Here is a 15,948-nt window from a genome sequence, read left to right on the forward strand (position 1 = left end):
TCAATCTTATGAGCAAACAGCGACACTCAGAGGCTCAACCAATAATAACTCCTCCATTAACCCTTTCCTCTCAGTGTTTTCAGAGAAAGTCCCCACCAAATTAATTTATAGAATAGTTGTCTATGATATGTAGGGGTTGCCAAATATTATCTCATCATGTGTTTTAATTTGCTTTGCAATGTCAAGGTTAACCTATGGGAGAATTCAAACGATATTTGTACCAAAATGTTTCTGAATATAAATGTTGACTAGGATATTTTTATTTTCAGTTTCTGTTAACACATTAATCGTTGTGATTTTTTTTTTAAAATTGCTTTTGAAAAAGATTAAAATCATTCATTTTTCTACATTTGTATGAATATAAATGAGCCGTTCTTTTTTTTAAAATCCAAAATATAATCTTATTGCTTTCAAAAACCAATATATACACATTTTAACAAAATGTAAATATTTTAGTTCTGAAATAGATTTTTTTTCCATTTTCATTTCATGAGAGACAATTTCATTGCATTTTTATTTAAAGAATTTGTACTTCTAAGGTATGAAAAGGGAAATAGCATAGAAAATCCCCCTTTCGGTTATGCAATAGAAGAAATGTTTGGTCTGCTATGAACAACATAAGTTTATGTATATGCTTATGCTGAAGAAAGATGAAGACGAGTGGGGCAGAAGAAGGTTAGAGAGACAGAACTCATGTTCAATCCAGCTGGAATTATAATTTTGAGGAAATAGTGTTCTATGCAGGAGATTCTTCAAATGTGGCAAAATTTTCCATGGAAGTGTCACATCCGGCAATGAATGTTGTAGAGAGAAGTGGGTCCTCAACAAACCCACTAGAGAAAGGGGGGTTCTCTCTGTCCATATATTACTTTTGTTAACTCTAGGCATGATCCAGAAAAGAGGGGAAGGGGGTTATTGTGCCATATTTTAAGGTCATTCACCCGATCACTTCGGCTGGGATTGGAGAGGGCTGGGGGAAGGCAGGATCCTACCTACCTCCCCCCACACAACAGCCAATTCCTCTGTGTGCCACTGCTCATGCACCCACATGATTGGTGCTGTGTTGAACAGTGCACCAATCCAAAGGCAGGGGGAAGGATGTCTGGCCTCCCAGGAATCCCACAATGCATCACGGTGCATTGGGGAATTCCTGGCGGCTGGGTCACTCCTTCCCCCTAGCTCTATGGTAAGTATAGCTTCTGGCAGTCCAAAAGGAGCTGCTGGCAGCCCGATTACCCACATGAATTAGGAATGCGTTAGAGGGTGAGTGTGCATCCTCCTATTTCACGTTTAATCCGGGTTTAGAACCCCAGCTACCTGACGGAGGAGCGCTGGGATTGGGACCCAGCCCTACCAGGGCTAGCACTGCCCTTTCCAGGCAATCCTACTCAGGTAGAGCTGGTCATGAGAACGTCCTTATAGAGAGCCAACCTAGCCAGTTGGCAGCACTGGTGCCAGAGAAAGGTTAAGAATATGGGGCTTTTAAACATTGACACAGCTAAATGCCTAGAGATAAATTGCACAAGAAAAATGGATAAAGTTAGTTAAAACATATCCAGGATGACATTTCTCCTACATCTTGGACAGGATTGGGGCAACCCTAAGTAATGCTTACTGAACTCCAGAGATCAAGGCATACTACCAAGTGATATGTGCAAATAATTTTGCAAGTTGTGCTGTCTTATTATTGGAGAAATTATCCTAAATTGATTCTTGTTTTTATTTTTTGTGTTTGCAGAACACTGTAGTCCTTCTCCTGGGCTGTGTTATTGTGTTATTATTTGGCTTTAAATAATTTAGCTTCCTCGCTAAGGATTAGCAGCTACCCTAGTCAATCCACTCATTTCTCCTTGATGGCATATAGATCTATGGCAACCTATTTGCCCATAATAAGTCAGATTGGTGATACCTTTGAGGTTGTTGCTTCAGGGAGGGCATCTTTTGCTTGATCACACTGTAAGGTTTGGATAGATCATGACCTGGTTCATTTTAGACAGTTCCTAGCCTTGTAGGGATGGGGGGCCTATTAGGATGGTCTGTCCTCAGAAGCTTATGGATCCAGATGGTTTCTTCATATCTCTTAGAGATTTTCCTGCTGAGAAAGTTGGCAGTTCTGTTGGAATCCTGGTTGAATGTGGAGATGACTCAGACTGTTGACACGATAGCACAATAGCACCTAGAAGCCTTCTCTTGTCCTACAGAGCCAAACCACCTTTTTGATTCTCTGAGGAACTGAGTGCAGTGAAATGGACAGCAGTTAAAGAGCAATGGCAGACTGAGTCCAAGTACTTTGTTTTAACCCACTGTGAAATTCATTGAGCGGTGGCATATAAATGTAATAAATGAATACATAAATAAATCATGAGTAAGATTTCATATTAGAGCCTAGGGATGTGCACGGTACTGGTTCGGAGGCCCTTTATGGGCTTCCAAACTGGTTCAAAAGATGGATGGTTCTGCCAGTTCAGTGGCTGCGGGGGTGCAGCTTTAAGAGCAGGGGAGGGTGCACTTACCCCTCCCTCCACTATTTTCCTGCCTGTGCTCCTTTTTTTCCAAAGTTCATCGGGGGGGGGGCGTACCTCCTTGCTGCCCCATTGTCCCCATTGACCAAATACAACTGAAAGTATCCAATGTGCCTGCGCGTCCTGGCACACACACGTCTCTCTCGCATGGTCAGCGTGCACGTGGGTGTGTGATGATTTGGCACGCACATGCCCATGCCAGAGTGTGCAGGCACACCAGATACTTCCAACTGTATCTTGGAAGTACAACCCAGAGAAAGTAACCTTCCCCCGCTCTTAAAGCAGTACCCCCACTGCCATCGAACCCCCCCCCCCCCCGCCTGGTTCCATGCACATCCCTATTAGAGCCTACTCTATGATGGTAGTAACTGCAAAGAAAGATTACTGTACTTCTCCACCACCACTGTCTGTTCAATGCTGTTCAGTGAAGCCCTTATCCTTGCAGGTACAGATAGAGAAGGTGCATTGCAGACTCCATCATTAGTGTGAGAACCCTCTCAGTCTCCCCTCCCTTGCAGTGTTCTGTCCTGAAGACAGCTGAAGTTTGTGTTTATGTGGATGGATGGGGAAGTAGACCTATCTGCTGACCCTCATCAATACACAGACAACAGCTAAAACAGTCCAGACTCTTATTGAGCGGTATTTGTGATAGAGAACAAGATAAACAAGATCCTCAGCCTTCTTGTTGTAGTAAGAGTTCTGTGCCTTTAAAAACTGCATGGCATACAGTAAAACAAGAGGTGCAGTTTTTCCTACCACTGCATCTCTATAGTAGGTATGGCTTCACTTGTTACATAGCTATCTGATAAACAGTGTCAAAGGTACAAGAGCTGTCTGGCAACCTCAGAGGAACAGCTGGATTCACACTGGTCACTGGATTCACACTGGTGATGCTGTAGGCCTCACGTGGGGAAAATCCTTGCTTGTACTTTTTGGAGGATTGCCTGGAAAGAGTCAAGAGAGAGACAGGGGTCAGCATTAAGTAACAGTCAGCTTAGCAGCTACAACAGATAGTTCCCTGGGCCCTGATGCTCAATTGCATAGTTTCCATCCTCATGTCTCAACCCTCATCCCCTATTGGTGATCACCCTAATATCTACATTTGGGAATCCACATGTTGGAGATGCCATTGTCATGGATACTCACCAGTTCCCTGCAGGGTGTTACAGTGGAATGTTTTCCACAGTTTCAAGCTATGCTGGTCCATATGGCCAGGTTTTGATTCTGCAAGGCAAAAGAGATCCTGAGTGTTTGGCCAGCAATGGCAATGTTTTGAGTGGGGTTGCAGCAGATTACAGCCTTAGTCTCAGAGCAAGCTCCCATGAGGGGAAGGAAAAATGCTGAATCATCCCTGCTGAGCTTTCTGGCAAAGGCTACTCCTAAAACTATTCTTTATTTTTGGTAGATTATAAAATGTCTGCCTCCACCACCCCTCTTTTCAACAGAGCTTGACCCTCCATGGGCCTGGGGTGGAATCCCAGGAAAACTCTCTTTATTCTGTACAAAAGATAAGTACAAAAACCTTCCATGCCTGCATGTGGTGAGAAAACTGATAGCTGTTGAATGCCTGAGGAGACGTGGTTGCACCAGAGAAACCCCTCTTCAGCCCCCCTTCTCTTGAGTTAAAAACCCACTCGGAGAGGCTTGTAAAAGAAAAGAAAAGAAATAAAAACATCTTTATTCAAGTACTACAGACTGCTTCCATCTGAGGCTTTCTCAGCTTTTAGTTACAGGTAAAAATACTCAGTAGGTTACAATAATACTTCAAAAAGCATCCCGAATGATGTTGGGGTGGCACATTTTAAAAATTGTGGTTACCCAGTTGCAAAGAATAGGTATGTTGGATACAAAAGCACCTTTAAAAGCTCACAGAGTCTTTTTGTAATGCTCTGGTTGGATGGGCAAAGGCTAGTGTCTCTTAGTTTAGTTACGTTATAGGTAAACAGTCATAGAACAGTTTCAGGGATGTACAAAACACACACCAAAGAAACAGAAAGTCTAATGCAAAATCTGACTTTCCCTAGACTAAACTTCCCAAAGCCAAAGCTCTAGCTTCCTTTGTCTTGAACTCACCAAAACCCTAGTTGAGAATCAAGCCCCCGCAGTTCTATCTTCACAGAGCTGCAGTCATCCCCTAGTAGTCATCCTCCCTGGCCACGTGTGTTCCTCTCTGCACCCCCAGCCAGCTTCTTCTAACCAAGAAACTCTCCTACCTCCCAACGGCACTCTAGGTTCCACCCACCTGGTGTGCTGATTGGCTGAGCCCTGGAATTCACCAGCCTATCTGTCAGGACAGGGTTCACTTCCAGTTAACTATTTAGGGGAGGGGTTGCTGATCACTACAGGGGTTCACATCCAACAGGAGTCCCGTTGGTGAGGGCTGTTGTCCAAAGTTTTTTTTAAATCTAATGCCAAATTCAGACATAGCATGAAACCAAAGCTTGGTGAACAGTTTCAATTCTGAGCTGTAAACCACACTGCAGATGTTTGTCCAACTTCCATTTCCAGGAGTGGGGAGCCCCTCCTTGCTGCTTGGCCTCTGAGGCCAATCCCAGCAAACTCCATAGCCAGACTGTAGGTAAAGCATCAGCATGCCAGTGGAGCAGCTTGAAGGGGGCATGCTTTGCATGATTGTGCATTTCCAGAGAACTCCACCCACCCTCGGCATGAAAAGGGCATTTAAATCCCTGTAAACGCCATTCCATTCCAGCGCTTCTTTTGACAGTGATGGCACTGCCCACCCACCCCCCACGAGCCCAGCACCCAGACAGTCCTGCACAAGCATGATTTCGGGGGTGTGGTGGAGTCGGGGGGCACTATTTCTCTGTTACTCAGGAAAGGAAAGGGCACATGAAGACTTCCTAGAAGGGGATATGTATATGAGGCAGGGCAAATGATCCTGGGGGTCTGTCCTGCTGTGACCTAGGATGGTCTTGCAAGGGGTCACCTTGTCAAAGCAGTCCATGCAGACCAAACCAACCTCCTGCTCTACTGGCAGCTTGCTGCTGGGGGACTCATCCTCTCATGAGAGAGGCAGTCTACTGGGGAGGACCATGTGGCTGAAACCCCTTGGTCTCCCTTTGAACTGCACTCATGAATTAAGCTAACCCAACAAAAAGGATCCCTCTCCATAGTAAAAAAAAGAAAGAAAAAGAATAGAATGGTTACAACCCTCCCCCTTCCTTGTGAGGCCTTGCACACACCCAAAGGAGATTTTGATGTTCCGTGTGTCAGACCTAGCTGCGTGCACAGACGGGGAGAACATTGGGTGCATAGACAGACCTTTAAACCCATTCAGAATTCCTGGGTTCAGCATTGCGCCATGTGCAGACTTTGGGAGAAGGGAGACGAAATTTACAGTGATCCTGGGAGAGCAGGGTCACTGTTTCGGGGCAAAAGCAAGGGTGCACGTTTCCATATGGGTGAATGGGCTGACAGGGGGCATGCTTTGACAGCTACTTGGTGGCAGTCACCAAGACAGGAAGAGAAGTCACTGTGGTACCTTTCCCATGGCTTTCCTCCATAGAGAACCTGACTCGATATTAAGCCCCAATGGCCTGGAACTCTCATGATAGAGTATCTATGGGAGAATGGGATGTTTTGTCATCACACATTAGCCATTTTGCTCAGCAGTTCTCTCCCCTTCCCTCTGATAGTTCTTCTCATGAGTTGTTAGGGGATGTCCCTCATGGCCTGGCACTCTCCTGTGCGATTGTAGTCTGCCTCAGGTCAGCATCTATTGTCATAACATATGGATAGGTGACAGGAAGGGCAGAGCTGTTGCTCAGAGCTGTTGCTCGGAGCTGTTGGCCAGCAAGAATCGCCACAGCCATGGAAAGGGGACAAGTCATGCTTGCTACCATGAGACCTGCTCTCCTCCAGTAGATCAACTCTCCTGTCTTTATCTTGAATCTTGAGGTGGGGCACAAACCACAAGGAGAAGACAAAACACTCCCTCTGTCAATACCTAGTTCGAGATCATCCAAAAAAAGAAACCATGTGTAGTAAGATTCATCCCTACCTGGCCTGTTCAATAACAATGGTGTAATTAACCTGTCGTGTGAGTCTTTATAAAAAGAACAGTATAAAAGAACGTGCTTTATTGACTCAGAAGTTCCTTCACCATGGACAGGTCCTATTTGCTTGAGGCATTTTATTATACCTGGCAAAAAGTACTGCTGAGAGGAGCACATCAGGTCTGGCTCTGTATAATGCTTTGCATAGCTTAGAAAAAGGTAAGTGCTGGTAGATATTTCATGCAGATATCATTTTGGTGTTCCACGTCCTCTGTTCTCTGTGCAAGTAACCTCTTAGTTTGGGCTAGGCCTAGGGACAACAGATGCTCTGGGGACAGTCCATAGGACAGAAGTTTCTCCCTGAGTACCATCTCCCATCCTGATCTGTAGTTATCGACCAGGACCAGATGCTCCACACCCATAGGACACAGATTAAGCTTGAGCCAGTTGTTATCCATCAGCTTCCATGCCCTTGCCTCCACTCTTAGAGTCCCTGTCTCCAACCTCAGTCTTGTGTTGGACACATATCTAGGTGCAGCAACAATTGTCCTCAATAATTTAGTTTGAACTATCTCGATCTCCTTATGGCAGATGTAAATTCCCAGTTGTGCACCATATAAAATTTGGGCTGAGAGTTTGGTCTTGAACAGCTTTGGTCCTGAACAGCTGGCACCAATTCTCCACCTTTACCATAAAAGAATTGTAAAATAGCTGCAGAGCTCCTCTGCATGATGCATGATGGAACTGCTGGTATGGGGCTTCCAAGAGCTGAAAGGAAGGAAGGAAGGAAGATCAGCCCGATATTGAAAGGTATGCACCTGTACGATTCTGTTACCCCCAACTGATCAATTTATTTTCTGATGTCCTTTGGTAAAAATCAGAACTTTTGTTTTCTGATCATGGATCTCCAGCCGATTTTCCAAACAATATTCTTCACAGATATTTCATTCAATAATAACCCCTGTAGGTTGCATCTTACTCTTAATGAAGTGTTGGAATATATTGAATGAGTAGAAGCAGACAACTATTGTGTTAGTTATTTACAGTTTCCCCCCTATAAAATCAGCCTTGAGATAGAATCAAACGCGAACCTGAAGTCCACAAATGCCACATAAAGAGGGCACTTTGATCTGCCAGAGTATTTTACCACTAGATGCTGCAACACCAACATATGATCAACTGTAAAATACCCTTACCTGAAGTCAGCTTCTGACTTCACCTAAGAAATCTTCCATTTTTAACCACTCCTGAAATTTCCAATGAATGTGTGCTGCATACAATTTGCTGATTATACTCAGTAAACTGATTGGACGATAGTTGGCTGGCTTGTCCTTGTTACTGTTCATATAAAGGGACTATGATCACAACCCCCCAATCTCTGGAGACGTGTCATATGGTCAATATGCATGAATAATGAGGCCAGGACTGGAATCCACCACTCTAAATTGCCTTAATTGCCACCAGTAAAACACAATAGCTTCTGGGGGCCATGCCTGCCTGTTACACATCTTTTAGAGATTTAATTTCAGTTGTTGTTACTGGGGTCCATACAGGTAGCCTCTCCCCTTCCCACTCCACTATCTCATACTCCTCCTCTGAATGTTCATAAAGCGTTCTGTAATGTTCTTCCCAAGCCTCCACCAGAACCTGGTTAACTAACTTTGACAGTTGTTTTATAGAGCAACCCACTGTTACCTTCCAAAATAATGATGGGTTTTTGGCCTTAATTGATTTAGAAGATGCTAGGTTTCTTTAATAGCTGCCTGTTTTTTCTCCCTAAGTAATTTTTTGTACTGATTTTTAAAGAGAAGACCCTCCTGTCCAGAAACTAAGGATGGGTTTCGGCTAAAACGATAAACTAGATTCTTTCTTAGCAGAAGACAAGCCTATTTGTGAAATTGAATTTAACCTTCTTTGTTCTTTTACATAAATTGCTTGTAGCTTTTTTATAATTATTGTATAATAATTATAATAATCAATATTATAATTATTGGTAATAGACCCTGAATAATCTCCCATTGTAAGAGCAATATGAATTTCAACCATTTCTGGTTGCTTCAGCCAATGTGTTAACACCACCAGATCTATCTCATTCCATCTTGCCCTCACAATGGTTTCTCTGTTTTCCAGCTGAGGGGCATGTATAGTCTCTAACCTATGTGGAACCAAGGAAAGTTTATTTCTAACTTTAACCTCAGCTCCACTTTCAAATATTCTACATTCCATATCAGATATCGCGAAATGAGCCAATAGTCTACAGTGGACTTCCTTCTCCTGAACCAGTATGTAAATTCGGTAGGTCTATCACAAAGTCATTTGTTACAACCAGATCCAATTTGTTGGCCAGTCGAATCAAACATAACTCCGCATAATTACATTTATCATCTTTAGCTACTCTTGGCATGAGGGAGTCCTCTATAACCTTCTCCAGACAGTTGCTCCTGAATGTATTATATATCATAGCATCATCCGGTCCCAATCTGGTGTTTTCGTCCCCTCCAATCACTATATGAACTTGGTGGTGACGTTCCAAACAGTTCTCAACAAAACTTCCTAGCCTGTTCCACTGTTGCTTAATCAACTGATTTGAGTTGGGGAAGGTAGAGATTAATCAACAAAAATTTAACCTCCCTGAAAGACAGTAAGGAGGAAACCAACCATCTCCCAGAAGTATGAAGTGGCAACCAGCTAACTTGCATCTCAGTAACTATTAACATACACACGCCCCCTTTAGGTCTACCTCCTCGAATACTAAAGGATGCATTTGTACAAATGGTGCAAAACTCATTGTGGTTTTTTTTATTGGGAACTGCCCAAAGACATGAGTTTTGGGCAGTATATAAATTTGTTAAATAAACAAGTAAAATAAATAAACTCCAACTTATCTATACCCCATATCTCTTGTAAAAAAATCTTATGTCAATTTTTGCCAAATAGTTAATGAAACTTGGATCAGATTTTCTTGATGCCCAGCCTTCTATATTCCATGTCACCAAGGTTAAAGTAGTGGCGTGCTTAGATAGTCAATTTGCCTGAGAAGCTGAGCTTTCAGCACACAGCTCCAAATGCTCACCCTCAGACATATTGGATGGAATACTTCCTTGCCTTGCTGAGATGGAAGCCGCAAAGCTCACTGTTTTCCTAGACCGCTTTCCACTGATTGTGGGAACCACCCACACTCCCTCCCAAGGTGGCTAACCCACCTAAAACACCATCCCCTTAAATGAGGTTAATGGAGTGAGCACTCTGTTAACCTCATTTTTTGCTCATGTGTTGCCACGGTGCGCAGTGACACATGAGTAGACCTCAGGGGTCTCTCCAGGATGCCCCATGTGCTCATGTGGGGCATCTTGGTGCTTCTGGGGGCCATGTAGCTCCTGATCCCCACAGCCCCTGCTGGCTCTGTGATGGAGCCAGCAGTCCCTGTGATGGAGGCGGCAGCAAGATTGTCTGCAGGGAGAGTGGGCTAAGCCAGACCCAAGAGAAGCTCTTCTCACTGATCATAAGAAGAGCTTCAAGGAGTCTTTGTGCCCTCTCACTTGGTTGGTCACTTTTAATAGGAGGAGGATGTTGAGAGGCTCAGCTGTTACTTTAATGTTTGATAAAATTGCCTGGAATCCATCTAAGCTAGAGGTGATGTGATCTTGCTGTTTGACAAACCATTCATTTAAGGGGTTAAAAAGTCCTTGCTTTGGTAAACCATTCTGCATCATTATCCAAAAGTTACTTTAGAGTTCTGCTTATCAGGCCTGGGGGGAGAATACTGTTAATTCTGGCACACCTCCTGCAGCTCAAAGTCAACCTGCACCGACTTTCTCCTATCTCTTCTTTCCCAGCTCTGACTAATAATGTCTTCTCTAAAAACACAAATCGGTGTAATTTTAAAAGCAGGCCATAAAAACGTATTCATTTTTAATAAAATTGATGGTATCATCTGCTGCTCAAACATCAGCAAAAGCCTCATCACCAATGCTTGATTAGGTAGGAAGTATTTCCCACTCAGTCAAATCAATATGAGCATAGTCCATCCTTAGAAGCTGACTTGTGGAGTGACAGATGTCCTTTCCGAAATTCCATCTGCCTCTATTAATCTCATTAAATGTTATGTGAAGAACAAGCTGATTCCTTTGTAAACAGCATACAACAGGAGTTCTTGCACTTCCCCGGCTCAACAATATGAATAATTTTGCTGCTGTACTTACAGAGCTGGAGTTCTTATCTTTCCTGCAGTTGTTTGAAGCAGGATTTGTGTTATCCAGTGCAGAACAGTACTCCAGTTGTTTCTTTATAAACTGTTCAAAGGCAGTCTTAATACACTAGTCTAGATGACATGGAAGATAGTTGTTTGAAACTGACAGAACTGTTTTTGCAGTCAAAAAACTGTACTCCTCTAAGTTGTCAGCAGGGGCGTAACTATAATAGGGCAAGGAGAGACAGTTGTCTGAGGGCCCACTGCTTTGGGGGGCCGCTAGAGGCAAGTCACATGATTGACTCCCCCGGCCATGCACCTGCCTGGGGTTCCTTCAGTTGTATTCCTTCTCTGAAACTGATGTGCGTTAAGACCTGGAGTACCAGAACAGCATGTCTTTCTCTAGTACCATTAAATGACTTGCATCGTCCACAATTTACAAAACCTTTTAAAAAATAAATTAGGATGATGTTCTATTGTAGCACATAGGTTATATGTGTGTGTGTGTGTATATATTTTTTACTTTGCTTTTTATTACCACTATTCAGCTTCATTTAAGATTTCTTTATTTCATGAGCTGAGCTTCACTGAGCGGGGGCCAATTCTAAAATCTTGTCTCTGGGCCCACTACAACCTTGCTACACCCCTGGTTGTCAGTCAAAGAGCAGTTCCATGCACCCTGATCCGCCATCTCCAGCTGGGAGTGGGGGTGAGGATTCTCAGTCTGAGGTAAACCAGTCTCAGAGTTTAAAACCTCACCTCCTCTTCCTCTGCCTGGGATGCTAGATCTGACTGAGTAGAAACTTCTACTGCCTCAATGCATCAAATATGTTTAGCAAATACCCATTGAGTCAAATTTGTTTAGTGGAGCAAGGGTAGTTAATTCACAAACTGACTCCTTTAGAGATAGTAGGTCATCAATTCTGGTCTGTTCAATTGATTTTTGTGTTTCCTGTAACCCAGGAGAGGATCTTGAGTGTTCCTTACCCATTTCTGGTTATCAACCAACCATGTTGGGAAATGTAGTTGGGAGGTCCTGGAAGCCAGATTTAGGCTGCTAGGTAGCAGATCCCCAATGAAGTGTTGTCTGACATGCTACCTGTTCCATGAGCAGGGCCAGCAAGAGGGGTCTCAATGCATGGATGAGACGGTGATGCCGGCAGGATTGGTTTAGATTTGTTAGGGACTGGGATACATTTTGGGGCAAGCAAAGCCTCTACAAAAGGGATGGGCTCCACTTGAACCATGATGGCTCCAGACTGCTAGTGCTTAAAATCAAAGAAGTTGCAGAGCCGCTTTTAAAATGATGCCTGATCTGTGTGCCCTGATCTGCCCGACTGCTGGTGAATCACAGCAAAGGAAGTCCAACACAGATATGTTGGACTTCAGAAGAGGAAACTTCTCAAAAATAAAGGGATTGGTAAAAAGGAAGCTGAAAGGGAAAGCTAGAAGGTAAAATCAGCCAGAAAGCATGGAACTTATTTAAAACCACAATACACAGAGCAGCTTTAAAAACAATGCCAGGGTGGGTTGGGGTTGACAGGAACTGGGTTGTATCTGGTTTGGAAAGCAAAATTCCCTAAGGTGTGAGGGTGCAAACATTTAGGATAAACCAGAAGGAGACAGAGTAGAACCAGGAATAGAGCAGACTGGGGGGAAAGGTCAAATAACAGAAAGGGAGATATCACATGCCAATGCCAGGTAAGATACTTGATGTATAGGTGTTTATATACCAATGACAGAAGCCTCCAACCCAAGATGGGAGAGCTGGAGTGCTTGGTTGCTAATGAATACATAGATATAGTGGGCATAACAGAAACCTGGTGGAACGGTGAGAACCAGGGGGACACTGTCCTGGATATAAACTCTACAGAAAGGACAGGGAAGGGACGATTGGGGGTGGAGTAGAAGTTTATATTAAAGAAGGGGTAGAATCCAACAAGCTAGAAAACCTAGGAAGACCGGAGACCTCCACAGAATCATTATGGGCTACAATACAAGGACTGGAATGAAATGTGTTACTAGGGATGGGCTATTGCCCTCCGGATCAAAGTGCTGAGAGTGTCCTGGAGTTGGAGAAGCAAATCAGAGAGAGACAGAGTTGTAATAATGGGTGGCTTCAATCACCCACATATAGACTGGCAAATTCACATGCAGGTAACAACAGAAAGGCCACATTTCTAGACATGCTAAATGACTGTGCCTTAGAACAGTTGGTCGCAGAACTAACCAGAGAGAAGGTGACCTTGGACTTAATCTTCAGTGGTGCCCAGCACCTGGTGAAGACAGAGTTGCAGAACTATTGGGGAACAGTGACCATAGTGTGATCCTATTCAGCTTATATGCTGTAGAGTGGAGTATTGCCAAGTAAGTCCAACATGGATAGAAGAGGAAACATCTCAAAAATGAGGGGACTAGTAAAAAGGAAGCTGAAAGGGAAAGTCAGGAGGGTCAAATCACTCCAGAAATCATGGAAATTATTCAAAACCACAAAAATAGACACTCAGTTGGAATGTACACCAAGAAGAAGAAAAGCTACCACCACGTTCAGGAGGATGCAAGCATGGCTAACAAGTAGAGTCAGGGAAGCGATAAAAAGGAAGACTTCCTTCAGAAAATGGAAGTCATGCCCAAATGAACATAAAAGAACATAAACTCTGGCCAAAAGAAAGAAAGAATGCCAGGAGACAATAAGGGATGCAAACAAAGAGTTTGAGGAGCATATAGCTAGAAGTGTCAAGGGGAATAACAAAAACTTCTTTAAATACATCAGCAGCAGAAAACCACCAGGAAGGTGGTTGGACCCTTAGATAATGAGAGCATGAAAAGGATTATTAAGGAGATTGAAGAGAAGCTGAATGAGTTCTTTGCATCTGTCTTCACTGCAGAGAATACTGACCATATATCCTCCCCTGAACTGAGCTTCTCAGGCTTGGAGGCTGAAAAACTGAGCCAATTTGAGGTGATGAGGGGGAGATGTACTAAACTGTCTAGAAAAACTAAAAGTTAACAAATGGCCAGGGCCAGGGCATCCACCCAAGAGTTCTGAAGGAACTCAGAGGTGAAACTGCTGATCTCCCAGCAAAAATACGCAACTTGTCCCTACAGTCAGGCTCTGTACCAGAGGACTGGAAAGTAACTAATGTAACTCTGGTTTTCAGGAACGGATCCAGAGGGGATCTGGTAAATTACAGGTTAGTGAGAATTTCTGTGATGAGCAAATTAATTGAAAGCATACTTAAGGACAAAATTGTTAAACACATAGAAGAACCACCCTTGCTGAAGAGGAACCAGCAAGGTTCATTTATGAACAAAAATATTTTTTTTTTTTTGACATATGGAAGGCTGGCGGAGGGAGGAGGAACCTCTGCAGGCACACCCCCATGGCCTCGAAAAAGCCCCCCGGAGGGGGGTAAGTACTAACCCCCCCAAAAAATTTGTGGAAAAACCCCAACCGAACGGGGGGGTCAATGGGGGGGGGCAAAACCGAACCGGGCCAGCTGGTTTTGTGCACACCTCTAGTGGTAGGTAGAAGTAAGGGCTCTCCTGGCTTCTACACAGTACACAGTCTTTATCAGCCCCTGCTAACTTTGCAAAGAGGCAGTTCTAGTTCTTCTTCTTCTTCTTCTTCTTGTTATTATTATTATCATCATCATCATCATCATCATCATCATCATCATCATCATCATCATCATGGTGATTATCTTTATTTAGCAGGGGGAGAGTAACTGGCCCTATCCACCCCCAGCACAGTACTTCCAGTGACTGTTGCTGGTGTGTATCTTATGTTTCTTTTAGATTGTGAGCCCTTTGGGGACAGGGATTCTAGGGATGTGCATGGTCCGGAGCGGTCCGGACTGGCACCGAAGGGGGGTCTCCCTTTAAGGGTGGGGAGGGTTTACTCACCCCTCCCGCCGCTTTGCCCCCTCCAGCGCCCGTATTCTTTGTAGAAATTGGGGCGGCAGCATACCTCCCCGCCGCCCCTTCTGCCTCCAATGCCGCCTCCAGGACGGGGTGGGCGCGCGCGCGGCTTCGCCTTGCAAAGATCCTGTTGCTGGTGCTGAGGGACTCACGGTTTAGTAATTACTGCTGCCAATGGTATTAAAAAACCCGAACAGAAGCCAGCACAGCACCGAGCCGGCCTCCGCTCCGGCACAGCCACTGAGAACCGCTCCGCCAGGGAGGATGCGCCGACGCCGACGCGCCGCAGCGCAGCGCCCAGGCAGCCCTCACTTCCGGCTTCCATGCGACTTCCCCCCCCACATACAGAGTGGCAGAATGAAGGCTGCCACTCTGTATGTGTGTGTGTGTGTGGGGAAGTCGCATGGAAGCCAGAAGTGAGGGTTGCCTGGGCGCCGCGGCACGTCAGCGACAGCAACGGCGCGTCCTCCCTGGCGGAGCAGTTCTCAGTGGCTGCGCCGGAGCGGAGGCCGGCTCGGTGCTGTGCCGGCTTCTGTTCGGGGGTTTTTAATACCATTGGCAGCAGTAATTACTAAACCGTGAGTCCCTCAGCAACAGCAACAGGATCTTTGCAAGGTGAAGCCACGCGTGCGCCCACCCCGTCCTGGAGGCGGCATTGGAGGCAGAAGGGGTGGTGGGGAGGTATCCTGCCACCCCAATTTCTACACAGAATACGGGCGCTGGAGGGGGCAAAGCGGCGGGAGGGGTGAGTAAACCCTCCCCGCCCTTTAAGGGAGACCCCCCTTCAGTGCCGGTCCGGACCGCTCCAGACCGGTCTGGACAGTTCGGAGGCCTTTGCAATGGCCTCCGAACCGGTTCGGACTCATGTCTAAGGGATTCATCTTATTTATTTATTATTTCTCTGTGTAAACTGCCCTGAGCCATTTTTGGATGGGCGATATAGAAATCGAATTCTTCATCATCATCATCATCATCATCAAACCACGGCTTGGACGGATGCACAGGCGAAGGGTCAGCCTTTCTGATTAGATCTTTTTGCAGCTTGTCCACTAGGCCCTCATAGATCATCAGGTGGGCACAAGTAGGTGCCAATGATGTGGAGCTCTGGAGAGGTTCTATGGTGAGCAGATAATTTCATGTTTGATCCAGTTGTGTGGCCCATTTGTCACAACACCTGCCTTGTCCAACAGGTAGAATATTGGGAGTGCAGCAGGTCTCCAAGAGGGACTGTTGGGTGCCCTTATATGATTCTATGGTGCAGCTACATTTTGAGTACTGTGTTCAGTTCTGGTAGCTGTCA

This window comes from Hemicordylus capensis, chromosome 4 (assembly GCF_027244095.1).
Source record: "Hemicordylus capensis ecotype Gifberg chromosome 4, rHemCap1.1.pri, whole genome shotgun sequence".
NCBI lineage: Eukaryota > Metazoa > Chordata > Lepidosauria > Squamata > Cordylidae > Hemicordylus > Hemicordylus capensis.